The 13,664-nt window shown below is 32.6% G+C and overlaps 1 protein-coding gene across 1 annotated transcript in view; it reads left to right on the top strand.

The window, feature by feature from the left end:
• Positions 1-13,664, top strand: part of NAALADL2 (N-acetylated alpha-linked acidic dipeptidase like 2) — a gene marked incomplete at its 3' end in the record, with an annotated part of 657,209 nt that overhangs the window by 179,600 nt on the left and 463,945 nt on the right. The window lies entirely within an intron of this gene.

The following is a 13,664-nucleotide window of genomic DNA, read 5'->3' on the forward strand; positions in this document are numbered from 1 at the left end:
CAAAATTATGAATTTTGTCCAACAAAAATTTACATTGTTAAGGAATTATGAAACTGTGGGCAATAAAAATATGAATAATACCTAATTCTTGGAGGAGAACCAGAGAGGGGAAGTCTGTTGAAAAGAAAAATATTTTACATTAATTAAAATCATAAGTGTAAGAAGCCAGTAGCTGTGAGCATGGCTAAGAAGTGCATTTGGGGAAACCTCAAGTAATTTTAGTGAGGCCAGGGAGTACAGGCTTATGTCTGAGTGTGAATGTGTGAGTTTATTCACCTATTCTCCTCAGTTTTCCCCTAAAGACTCTAAGGAAGCTTCATAGAGATGGCGATTATTTTTTTAGGGCTTTGTTGTGGAAAAGTCAAGTGATGTTCTTATATATATATTTTTTTAATTTTTGGAGGAATTCAAAATATGTCTTCATGAAATTGTTTTCTGTCATTATAGCAGAGTGGTTAAGAACACAGATTACAGAACCATACTACCTGGATTTAAATCCTATGATCTAGAGGAAGTGATTTCAACTCTCTCTCTTCTGTGCCCTTATCTATAAAATGAAGATGATAAAATGCTAACTTCATGGTACTGTTCTCATGATTAAATGAATTAATGTAAATAGAGAGTAGCTAGTCATACATTAATGTGTTATTTTTTCTAATACTATACTCATCAGCACAATTAAACTAGTCAAGGTCATCTATTTACAACTTATATTACAATGTATGTTCCTATTTTCTGAATTTAATTCTGTTTTTCCATATCCATAAAGATTACGCTCCTTTTTAGGTGAAAACTATATTTCCATCATGTCAGGCTCTCAATTATTTAAAATTACTCAGAGAATGATTAAAGATCTTAACCTTTATAGGATTAAAAAATAATAATAAAGAAAAGAAAAAGAATGCTTTGGTCCTTAAGATATGATTGAGATATAGAGAATCATTTGGGTGTTATATACAGATTATAGTTATGGAGGATGATAGGAATGAGAAATCCCATGTCACAATAGCTAAAGGGACTCCATGTAAAAGTGTTAGGTTGAAGGATCTTTAGGTCTTTCCACAGAGTGTTAGAGAATAGAACTCCCAAGCAGCAGGTTAAGGATACGTTGAGTTTTACTTTTATCTTGAAGGCTTAAGATTCACTGTATTTGGAATGGTAGAGCAAAACATCATCTTTGGTTTGATCATCAGATCATCACTCCAAATTTTAAAAAATCCACTGATATCTTTATAGTTCAAGATATAGTATTATAATATATACAAGAAGAAATGAATTCTTTTCGGTCAATTTTATTTTTCAGTGAGTTCTTGAAATATCAGTGGTGAAATAAGTAAGAATGAAAAAGTAAAAATGAAATAATGGGAAGGGCTGATGGGAGGCAAAAATATAAAGAAAAAGAAAAAGGATGTATTATAGAAAGAAAGAAAATTAGTGAGAAAAGAAGCTAAAATTCATATTGGTAAAGTAATATTTAACATTAAAACTTGAAGTGTTGGGTGAATTTTAAAATTTTGCATACATTATTATAAACTGTCCAATGGTATCAATTACATAAAAGTTCTGTTAAATGTTTTACACTTAATGCCTTTGTGAATATTGTATTTTCATGCCTTTTGTCTGACATTTACTTTCATATCATCATTACTTTTATGTGCCATTGGAGGTCTTTCATTTTTTATAATACTCCTGTTCATAAATTAAATATAAATGACATAAGCAATGCCTAATGTAAGTTTTAGAGAATTGTTTAGTTGTTTTAATTTACCCAATCCTATTAGTATGCATATATGTAAATGCATAATAATAGTTAACTTCTTAATGCCAAATTGTCATATAGGGTAATATATTGCTATAGTATTTGTTATCCTGTCCTATTTTTTCCAATTTAATTTATTCTCTTTTATTGAAAAGGTTAACAGTTACTAGTGTTATCATATTTAAAGAAAGGTCACTTGTAGAAAGAGCTTGAATTTTCTACCTTAAAATAACTTTGTCAACTTTTTTTCAGATAAAATTTCATTTTTGTATCAGTGGAGGGCCTAGAAGAAAATATAGTAAAACATATTCTCGTTTAGCTTCAGATGTGTGTATGTTTATGAATATGGCACTTTAGAAGTAAGAAAGAATAGCAAAATCTTGGGCAATTTGTTTCTCTGTTCATGTGTTGCTTGAGATAATTCTTGAAAAGCATTTCAATATCGATTCTGTCCTCAGTTGTCAACTGAGGCTTCACTTTTCTTAGTTTTCTTACCATTAATGTATTCCTACTACTTAGGAAAACATACTAATTTTTAGCCTTAAGATTAAGTGAATTGATATACATGATCTTTGTCTTCTAAGGACCATTCCATTATGTTAACCAATGAAATCTTATATTTTTGGTTAAATTACCAATTTTAATTTTCTTTAAGTCGTGATCTAACAATTTGAAAGCTGAATGCTAATTTTTTACATTTAGATCTTACTCTTGGGTTTAGGATGGTTCATATGATACATGTTTTTTTACTAACTGAATTTTAAGTGAACATAAACATACTGTACCAAAGTGTTTTTCTGGGATGTTTCGTTTCCCATCAGTTAATCACAGTATCATGACATATTGACATTTTTCCATAATAACACCCCAAAGTAATAAGTAAGAAAAGAGCAATTTCAGTAAATAAAAAACATAGATTCTAGGTACGTTTGTTGGATTACCACTGCACCTCAAATAGCCTTTCTGTGTTATGATTTTAGGAAACATAGCCATGCGAATTTTAGAATAAAGCACTTCTTTGTAGAAACCTGTTGATCCTATTTGAAGAATAAAGAGATTTTTAAAGTAAACCAATAAATTACTTTTGAAAACTAGAGTGCCTAGTGGCCTCATGGAGATAAAAGCTTCATCTGTTCCTAGAAATCCAAAAGCCATAGTCAAAAAGCAGCAATTTAAGAACATTCACGCTGGCTGAAAGGATAAAAAATTGCTATGTTCTCTACCAAGCTAAGAGGCTTCTCCTGGCAGATAGCGCTCAAAGAGCCAAGTGGTGATTGTAGTGATGTGTTAACTCTTGACACCCTCGAAGCCCTCTCAGACCACTGGAAACCAGACATAGTAGGGAGTAGGACAGGATGGGCCAAAGGGTTTTAATAGCTGAAAACAGGTCAGAAGCAGGTTGAATGTGAACTGCAGTTTTCAAGTTCTAAGCAGAGTTGTTGTGCCTTTGTCCCTTAGCGGCAGGAGAAAGGAGAAATGTTGAAAGCGTTGCTAAGAAGAGATCATAAAGTAGAGGTTGTGGTCTTTCTTCAGAGCTATGTACTTGGAAGCAGTTCTCCCTTATTCAAAACCACAGTGCCGGGAAACATTGATGCCTGCCAGGGTGCTGTGGAGAGCAAACAACGGAGATCTTTTAGGTCCTGGAGTCAGAGCAGCTCTTACAGATCTAAAGATGGAGGCAGAACCAATTCAGAGTGAATGGCCATGGAGACTCCATAACCGGGGATGAATAAACCAAAAAGATCTCTGAATTTATTAGCATCCTGCCAGCTTTGGAGGCTTGTAGGGAGTCTGAATGTTGCAATTTTTATAAGAATAGCTTTTAGAATTGGACAGGCCGGGTGTGATACTCCAGCTGCTTGCACTTACTGGCTGTGAGAACTTGGGGAGATGACTTAAGTGGTAAGTCTAAGATACCTCATCTGTAAAATGGAAATAATAGTTCTTATTATTTGATTATATGAATAATGTATGTAAAGCCCAAACCTTATAGTAGGTCCTGGATCATTTTAAGGTTCAATAATTTCTCTCCTAGCACATTATTTTGGATAACATGTTAGTATTGTCACTTCTATTTATCAAAATCTAAGTGTAAGAGATAATAAGGAGACTCATATATTTCTCTGGCTAGATAGAGAAAAGTATCTTCCCTACATAGAAACCTACAAGTACAAAAAGAGATAACTTAGATGAAATAAAATTAAAAACAAACTTTCAGCCAAGACTGACGGCCTTACACGTTAGAAAGTGAGATTAGGAGAAGGCTGGTGGAATTTGAAGACTCCACAGATACCCTTCTTTGCCCTGACTGCGGTGAAACTCTGAACTACATTAAAACTCAATTATAGTGGCTTTCTTTAGCTAGACTATTAGAATTTCTTCTCCTCCAATCTTCTTTATTTTATATTTTTATGATTTCATTTATCTTGCCTTTGTGCATTTCTAAGCCACTTCTAATACTCTCAAGGTGCAAAGAATGTACATGCCGTGGAAGTAAATAAATACTTCTAGAGATTTTACTGTAAATGGAAATGATGACCAGGCCAAAAAAAAAAGATACTCTAGAATCTAGGTAGAATCAGACACCAAAATGGACCAGGAAAAGAGGCCATGCAGGAGTAACAGGAACTGTTTACACATCTTAAAGTAGAAAGTTTTGTGATGTTAGTGAGAATTAAACTCCCATGATAGATAGTCTAAAAATACTAAATGTTCAAGCTACCTGTTCAGGAAACAGAGTGTTCTCTGTATTATTTTAGTTCATTTAAATTAATTCTTCTCTTTGCCAAATTGTAAATTATATTATATCATTCTAATATTGAAAAACATTACCATAAATACAGAAGCTCAGATGGGCTCAACCAACCATTCAGTTAGAATGTGTTACATACAGTAATTGTGATTACACACAGGTACCTAAAGAAAGGCCAGCCCACTCAGGGAACTGACCAGGTGGTCATACATATGCAAGCTGTATAAAACAAATTTACACAAACCTGCTGAATTTCATCAAATAATTTTTCCTCAAATGGTTTTGACGGAATTTTGCAACTTATAGCTCATTAATTTGGCATCCTATAAGCATACTTTTTACATATCATTTAACGATCGGTGTAACTCAAGCCTCAGAGTAAAGTGAGTTTTATACTTTTCAGCTAGATTATCTGCCAAATTTAATGTGCTATTACCATTTAAGAGTAAACTTTGACTTTTTTCCCTAAGAATCAAGCACAGATAATAGTTTCCTTTTATTTTTTACATATTCTATTCAATTAGTGAAGCATGAACAACAAATAATTATTGTCATTTCTTATATGCAGTTGACATGCAAAATTGCAATTAAATAAGAAATTCTTACTGCATTTACAGACACTATAGCAATTGCCAGGGCTATTTCACCAAACCAGACAGAAAAAAAATCTCATTATACTGGAAAATTAAGTCAGGGAACAGAGTCTTCTGAATTACTGTTTTTATAGTTTTATCTTTTGCTCTGCTCTCAAATTGAAGCCATTAAAGCTTTCAACAACAAAAATGTATTCCACAAATATGGGCTTTATTTGTACAAACTAGGTTAGTACTGAAAAAATTTATGTCAACTGATTTTAGCTTATAAGGACTATTCTTAAATTTTAAAATTCCTCTGGGCGCTCATATAGTTCACCAGTACAGCATCTAGAGTAATACTGCACGAAAGTGCATAATGAATGCCTTTTGATGATGCACTGACATTTCTAAGAAATGCCTTTACCTCAAATCAATTCGCTCAAACTAGAAAATGAGTTGATGTTCAAAGCTTCGGGAAATGCTATATGAATATTTTTTTCCCATTGTACAATAAAGATTCAATCATAGAACTATCATAGGAAATTGAGATTCTGTTTTATATTTTAAAATTAATCTACCAGATCCATTCATTTATTTTACTTGAAAAATACATTTTACAAGTAGGAAAGTCTTTATATGTATTCCTAATTCTAATAATATCTATAGTGTTTTATACCAAGTTATATATTACTGGTATCTTCATAGTCAGTGGGTCAAGTCAACCACCTATGACGAACATGTTTTTCTACAACACATATATAACTCCTGTTCATGACTAATTATTACTAATTCTTGGAACTATTAAACTGAACTCTTCAGCATTATGGAAAAGCTCTCTTGTTCTTTTTATAAACAGACTAACAAGAAACAACTCTGCAATAACAAGATATAGAATTGGTAGTTGTAAGTCAAATGTAATAATAACTTTTGTATAAACATTAGCCACACTTTCCTCTTATCTATCTGAATCATAGCTAATAGTTAGTAGATGCTTCCCACTCTCAAAAGTGCTTGAGTAGACCACTGCATTTCCCACTGGTTCTTGTTATTGAAATTTAAGGCTTCTGGTCATAATTTAAGTTAATTAAGGCTGTACCTTAAAGGATCACTCCAGAAATTTTTAAACTCTATAGAATTTTTCCAGTGATCCTTTATTAGTGGATTGCTTATAATGGAACTCGTTATAAGCACCTTTAATAATTTATCTCATTTACTCGTAATGCTATAGATGCAGCACCATTATTGTTTTCAAAATCTAAGCATAAAGACATTAAGTAACTGGTCTAATAAATACATATCAGAGATAGATTTTGAACCAGTTAGTCTAATTATGGAATCTACTAAGTTAGAGATTATGAAAGTCAGGCATTCATGTAATAAATTCCCTCATTGTGATTGTTGAGCAATAAAGTAACAGTGCTGTGATTATATTTCTAAGTGGCATTTGTAATATATAACTTATTAAATGAAACTTTTGTTAACATGTATTTATCATCTAAAATATTTATCATCCATTGTGCTAGGCTACATCTGCAGCTACCAGAGATTGTATTTTACATATTAAAATTTTAGCCTTTTTCTGTATTCATCTTTTATTTCTATATAATTTACTTAGCTTCAGCCACTAAAAATGTGTGAAATAAAGCATTTAGAAATATCAACTTATTTTTCAACTAATTGTATGCTCAGTAAGAATACAAATTTCTTTATTGATCTAAACCTGTCATAGTCTAGAAAAAAAATACCTTTTTAGTTCAACTTTTATCTGTTTTTGTTTGTTTGTTTGTTCCTTATAAAGGGATAAATGTAAAGTAGTCCTTTATCCATGGTTTTGCTTCTTATGGTCTCAGTTACTTGCAGTCAGTTGTGGTCTGAAAATATTAAGTGAAAAATTTCAGAAATAGACAATTCATAAGTTTTAAATTGTGTTGCCTTCTGAATAGCATGATGAAATCTCCTGCTATCTGTTTTGTCCTGCCCAGAATGTGACTTGACCATTTGTCCAGCATCTCCACTGTTAGTCATTTAGTAGCCATCTTGATTATCAGATCTACTGTCTTGATATCACAGTGCTGGTATTCAAATAACCCTTATTTTACTTAAAAATGACCATAGTGCAAGAGTGGTGATGCTGTCAATTCAGATGTGCCAAAGAGAAGCTGCAACATGCTTCTTTTAAGTGAAAAGGTGAAAGTTCTAAATGAGGAAAGAGAAAGAATATAAATTCTGTAGTTGCTAAAATTTATGGTAAGAATAAATTTTCTGTTTGTGAAATTGCGAAGAAATGTGTGTACTGTTTGTTCTGTAGCACCTCAAAACTGCAAAATTTACAACCACAGTGCATGATAAATGCTTAGTTAAAATGGAAAAGACACTAACTTTGTGAGTGAAGGTTTTACAAAAATTAAATATTTGAGAAACAGACAACAGTCACATATCTTTTTGATAGTATATTGTTCTAATCTATTTTGTTAATCTCTTACTGTGCCAAATTTATAAATTAAACTATCATAAATATCTATAGGACAAGGAGTATATACAAAGTATTATACTATCTACAGTTTCAGGCACATAGTATATCTGTTGAGGGTCTTGAAACATATCCTTTATGGTTAAAAGAGAACTACTCACTATAAAAAATTATTTTAATATATTGAATTTGAAAAACAGTTTGGCTTCTGGTGTGGGCCTGGGTAAGAAAGGATCTCACTTAAATCAATAAGATATGTTGAAAATATGGAGAATATTTTCTACCTTTCATAAAAATTTCATTGTATAAAAAAGACCAAGTGGCACAACATAGAATATAAGAATGTTACAGATTTTTCTATTCGAATAAACGTCACAAGTTTCTATGATCCAGTCTACATTAAAGTACATCATTTTTAGAGAAAGATTCATGTGGTTGATTCTAAAATCTGCTACATGTATTTTTGAAATTACCCACATAGAGTAGCTGTAAAGCAATATGACAGTATAAATTAAATGAACTTTGCGTATCAGTAATAGAAGATGTATGAAGTTTGAATGGTATAATTATATGATACATGCTGAGTTTGCTGAAGATTTCTTTCTTTAATATAACATTTTCATTGCACTTGGAAATTGAAACTTCTGGTAAAAGAAATGTGATATGTCCTTTACTTGTCTCATAGGGCATAGATATTTTAAAGAAAGCTACATTCTTTGTGGGGCTCATGAAATAATTTGTGCTGACTCAAAATTGAATATGTTATCAAACTTTTATTTACTTAATAGCTTATTACTCAGTTTTATTTTTGAGGAGTTTATTTTAGATAAAGTGAAACAAAACAGAGCAGAGATTTATGTTATATTTTTGCAAAAGCTATGCTATTTCCTTAAGGCAAGATAATTTTAAAGAAATGGATATACACACACACTCTTAAGTGGTTAAATTCTTCATTGTATATGCTATCACATACTTTTCTTGATAATTTTTCCAAAATACTTTGGATTTTGTTACATCAACTGGCTCTATCTGCCTTTGACCCAAATATTGCGCTCCTAGAAGATAAAATATAGTGAAAATTTATAAATGTGTATTAGTCCAAAGTCGTAGTAAGGGTGAATTTAGTGAAAATTTATAACTGTATGATGAGTCCAAAGTCGTTGTAAGGGTGTCGGGCAGATATCCATCATGATGAGGAGTTAATATCTGTATCTGCATTACATTTTAATTGATGGTTCTGTCTGATATTTGAAAAGCGTTAAATTGCTGATGTCCATGTGATGGAATGACTATTGTCAAACTGAAAATGAAAACTCTGCCTCATCACTGCAATGGTTTTTAAGTGATTTGCAGGGAAACGACTTTGAATGTTTGTATTAGAGGTCAGAAATAGCAATCTCACGTTTTTATAGTAACTCCTATGTGCCAAGTATTCCTTCAATATAAACCATGTTTTACAATTTATTTTTTGAAAAAAGCCTTTAGAGAGACTCTGGTTCATTAAAATGAGAGGGGGAAAAAATCAAGAAAACCACATTGAGACAATATTAAGTAAATTAATCAATAATACATGAACTGAATAAAGAAATAAATATAGTATCATGTAATGATAGGAATGTATTGATGTTTAAACCAAACAAGAAAAACATTGACTAGTGCTAAGAAATTGCAGTATTTTATAATGTATATTAAAATAAATTGAATTGTGAAGCATTTAACATTAGTTTACTGCCAACTTTTTAGTCTTATATCTTTATAAAACCACAGTCACCTTAAGAAGTGTGTACCCAAATAGCACTTTCTCAGTCTTAATGGAGTTATTCAATTTTGGATCTCAGTTTCTACTTCTGTAATATGAGAGGGTTAGAATTATGGATTTTAAAGATTCTTTAGTTCTACTTGTTTCAGGTTTTTTTTTCTATCCTCTGGTATTCTTTTATTTTATTTAACCAAGTGTGATTTAGATACTTTATCAGTTAATCGCCCCCAACCAACCTGAATAATTATTACTAACTCAATTCGTCACTCGTTACTCCTATTCTCTGCTTATCTAGATGTGAACAAAGACAGAATTCAAATACTGCACTTTCTTGAATTATTTTGGAAATGGGGACAAGCAGAAGGGAGGGAGGGCAGGAAAGAGGGAAGTCAAAAGAAAGAGTCCGCAGAATTATTTCTGGGGCTGTTTTGTCATTCATAGTACCTGCATGATAACAGCTGGCATGTCATGTGTACTTTAAAACAATGTTTTAGTCTCTTTATATAGACTAAATGTTAAAAAAGTCAAACAAACCAATAATTATCATATGTCTGTACATGGATATCAAGCAACCTACGCTCCTTCACAATGTCTTGCACAATTATATAATTTCTTCTGCTTTATTGAACTGACTTTATTTCTCCCAATAATCTTTGACATCCTCTCTCTTCTAATACCAGAAATGTCTTTCTAACCCATGCCATATTCAATGGATATATTAGGTTCACTGTCTCAATTTATTCTAATTACAGCACTGTAGGGTTTATATTATTATTGTATCCACTTCACAGATGAAAACCCTGGGCTGCATAGATGTTAAACCATTTGCCCACGAAGTTTATCAACTTTCTTAGATTTTTCTCTGGCCTATGTGCTCTATCGCCAAAACATACTAATCTGGTTTTTCAGCTGATCCACATACCATATGTTCTCATTCTTCTGTGCGCTTGTAGATTTTCCCTTGCCCAGATGCCTTCCTCTCATATCACTGGTCTACCCTAGTTAACTCCATCTCTCTTGTCAAAAATGCATCAGAGGTCACTTGGGAAGTCTTTTTCCATATTCTCTGGTAGGATCAATCACCCTTGAGTCTCCTTTGCACTTTGCATATTTTATTTGACTTACTTTTTTGTTTATGCTTTTGTTTCTCTGAATTGTTCCCTACTTGAGAAATACGGACCCATTTATCTTTGTCTTCATTGTTTATCACACTACTGACAGGGACTAGATACTCATTTATTGAGTCGATGCTGGGTAAGAACAAATCCTAGTTTATGAGAAATCTGGTGAGAATTACATTTTTTTATTTTATAAAGTTTAATATTTAATTATATTTGAACTTTCTTTTTTTAAATTAAAGTTTTTAGGGTGGCATCAGTTAATAACATTATATGTTTCAAGTGTAAATTCTATAATACATCATCTATATATTGAATTGCGTGCTCACCACCCAAAGTCTAGTCTCCCTCAGTCACCAAATATGTGACCCCCCCTTTACCCTCTTCGTCTTTCCCCCACCCTTCTTCCCCTTTGGTAACCACTATACTGTTGTCTGTGTCTATGAATTTGTTTTGTTTGTCCTTTCATTGCTTTCTGTTTTCTATGCCACATATAAGTGAAATCATATGGTTCTTGTCTTTTCATGTCTGATTTATCTCACTTAGCATGATACTCTCAAGACACATCCATGTTGTTGCAATGGCGATAATTCATTCTTTTTATGGCTGTGTAGTATTCCATTGTATTTATGTAGCACATTTTCTTTATCCAATCATACATCAAAGGACACTTAGGTTGTTTCCATGTCTTGGTTACCATGAATAATGCTGCAATGAACATAGGGATACACATATCTTTATGAACAAATGTTTGTAAATTATTCAGGTAGATATCCAGAAGATGGATTACTGGGTCACATGATAGCTCTATTCTTAATTTTTTGAGGAAACTCCCTACTTCTTTTTTCCCTACTGATTGTAGCAATTTACATTTCCTCCAGCAGTGTGCATGGGTCCCTTTTTCCCCACAACCTATTCAACACTTGTTATTTCTTGTCTTATTGATGATAACCATTCTAACGTGTGAGGCAGTATGCCATTGTGGTTTTGATTTGCATTTCCCTTATAGCTACTGAGCATGTTTTCATGTATTTGTTGGCCCTCCATAGATCTTGGGAAAGTTTCTGTTGATGTCCTCTGCCCATTTTTAATTGGAATGTTTGTTTTTTTTGTTGTTGTTGAATTGTCTGAGTTTTTTATATATTTTGTATATTAGTCTCTTATTAGAAGTATTACTTGCAAATATCTTCTCCCATTTGGTTGGTTGGATTTTTGTTTTTTTGATTTTTTTTTTGCTGTGCAGAAACTTTTTTAATTTGATGGAGTTTCATTCGTTATTTTTGCTATTACTTCCCGTCTTTATGAGGTCAAGTTTATGAGGCCCTCTTTGAGATCAAGGTCCATAAGTTTAGTACCTACGTTTTCTTCTATGTATTTCATTGTTGCAGGTCTTATATTTGTCTTTAATCTATCTTGAATTAATTTTTGTGTATGCTGCTAGATAACAGTCTAGTTTCATTCTTTTGCCTGTTGCTTTTCAATTTTCCCAGCACCTTATTTATATGAAAAGCCTTTCTTTTTTGCATTGTATGTTTTTGGCTCCTTTGTCAAATTAGTTACCCATATTTGAACTTTCTAAAACATTCATAACATTTTAATTTATATGGGCTTCTACCAGTCAAGATTGGAGCTGTGCATACCCATAATTCTGTGCATAAGGCCACTCCCTTTCATGAAGTTCTTGTTTGTATCTTTTTTATTGGCATTCATATGTCAACCTCTGGCCCTAAGGTAGTTGGCTAATCAGTTGTCAGGTGAGCTCTGTTTTTTGCCCACAGTGGGGCACTTAGAAAAATCATAAAATATAGTGAGGGACCTTAGAGTCCAGCTGGAGTGACATATCTAATATACAGAATATTTAGTTACGAATACTCTTAATCTGCAACTATAACACACGAGTGGGTTACTGAATACAGATCGAGGACCACTTGTAGTTAATTAGCCTAGTTATCCTAATACCACTCTGCAGGATACAACAAACTGTCATCCAAAACTATGTAGGGAGAAAAACCTCCATCTGTCACTCCTGTAGCAAGGTTATGAAACCAAACTCTCCTAGCATGGCAGAAGGCTTCCTTCTTTGGACAAATGCCATCTCAGACTTGTATTTAAAGTTCAGTGCATCAGGATAATTTGTGTCACTAATTCCATGGAACACCTTGGTCTTGCATGGCAGCCTTAAATTTTTCCGATCCTTTTGATTACTCATCACTATGTAATGTACCAGATTTTGCTGCTTATATTTCTATAGAGCTGCTACTTCATTTGTTGTTCTGCCTATTCTTATCCTAAATTTGTGTTTTAAAAAATTGATTCTGGTAATGTAAATTATCCCAGTGTCTTTTATTCCCCCCTTAACTTATCAAATAGCAGTTTTATTGCTTTTGTCCTTAGTTTTTTCTTAAAAGTGATTTTGAAAATGTGTAAGCTTAAATTTTGCCTTAATTGTAATATGTGCATTTGTGACTGTAGTTTTTTTCTTGAGCTTCAGAGGTTAATAGTATATGTGTGTATATGTGTGTATATTTTGTTCTCTCATAAGCTATTTCACTAAATACCTTCTACTTTTTTTTTTTAATATTTTTTCCTCTAGTAACATGAATACCAAAACATAAATAATTAACTAATATATGATATTCCTATAGGGGCAATGCATTTCTGCTGATTTTAATCATGAAAATTTTATGGACATATAATATAGTTTACTGTTGTGTTTTCACTTTGGATGTTTTCTTTATTGTTTATTTTAAGAAACTATACTTCCCTTATTTTCACAGGTAAAAAGATGGCCTATCAAAAGGTCAGTGCAGATCAAAGAGCTCCAGGACATTCACAGTACTTAGACAATGATGACCTTCAAGCCACTGCCCTTGACTTAGAGTGGGACATGGAAAAGGAACTGGAAGAACCTGGCTTTGATCAGTTCCAGCTAGACAGTGCTGAGACTCAGAACCTGGAGAACTCAGAGACTGCGGACCTCAATCTTGATTCCATTCAACCAGCAACTTCACCCAAAGGCAGGTTTCAGCGACTTCAGGAAGAGTCTGACTATGCTACCCATTATACGAGATCTGCACCAAAGAGTAACCACTGCAACTTTTGCTGCCTTTTCAAAATACTTTGTACAGCCATCATTTTATTTATTTTTGGAATTTTGATAGGCTATTATGCACATGAAAATTGCCCTTCAAATGCTACATCTTCAGGAACACTTGATCTTCAGCTATACCA

This window comes from Pteropus vampyrus, unplaced genomic scaffold (assembly GCF_000151845.1).
Source record: "Pteropus vampyrus isolate Shadow unplaced genomic scaffold, Pvam_2.0 Scaffold12, whole genome shotgun sequence".
Taxonomy (NCBI): domain Eukaryota; kingdom Metazoa; phylum Chordata; class Mammalia; order Chiroptera; family Pteropodidae; genus Pteropus; species Pteropus vampyrus.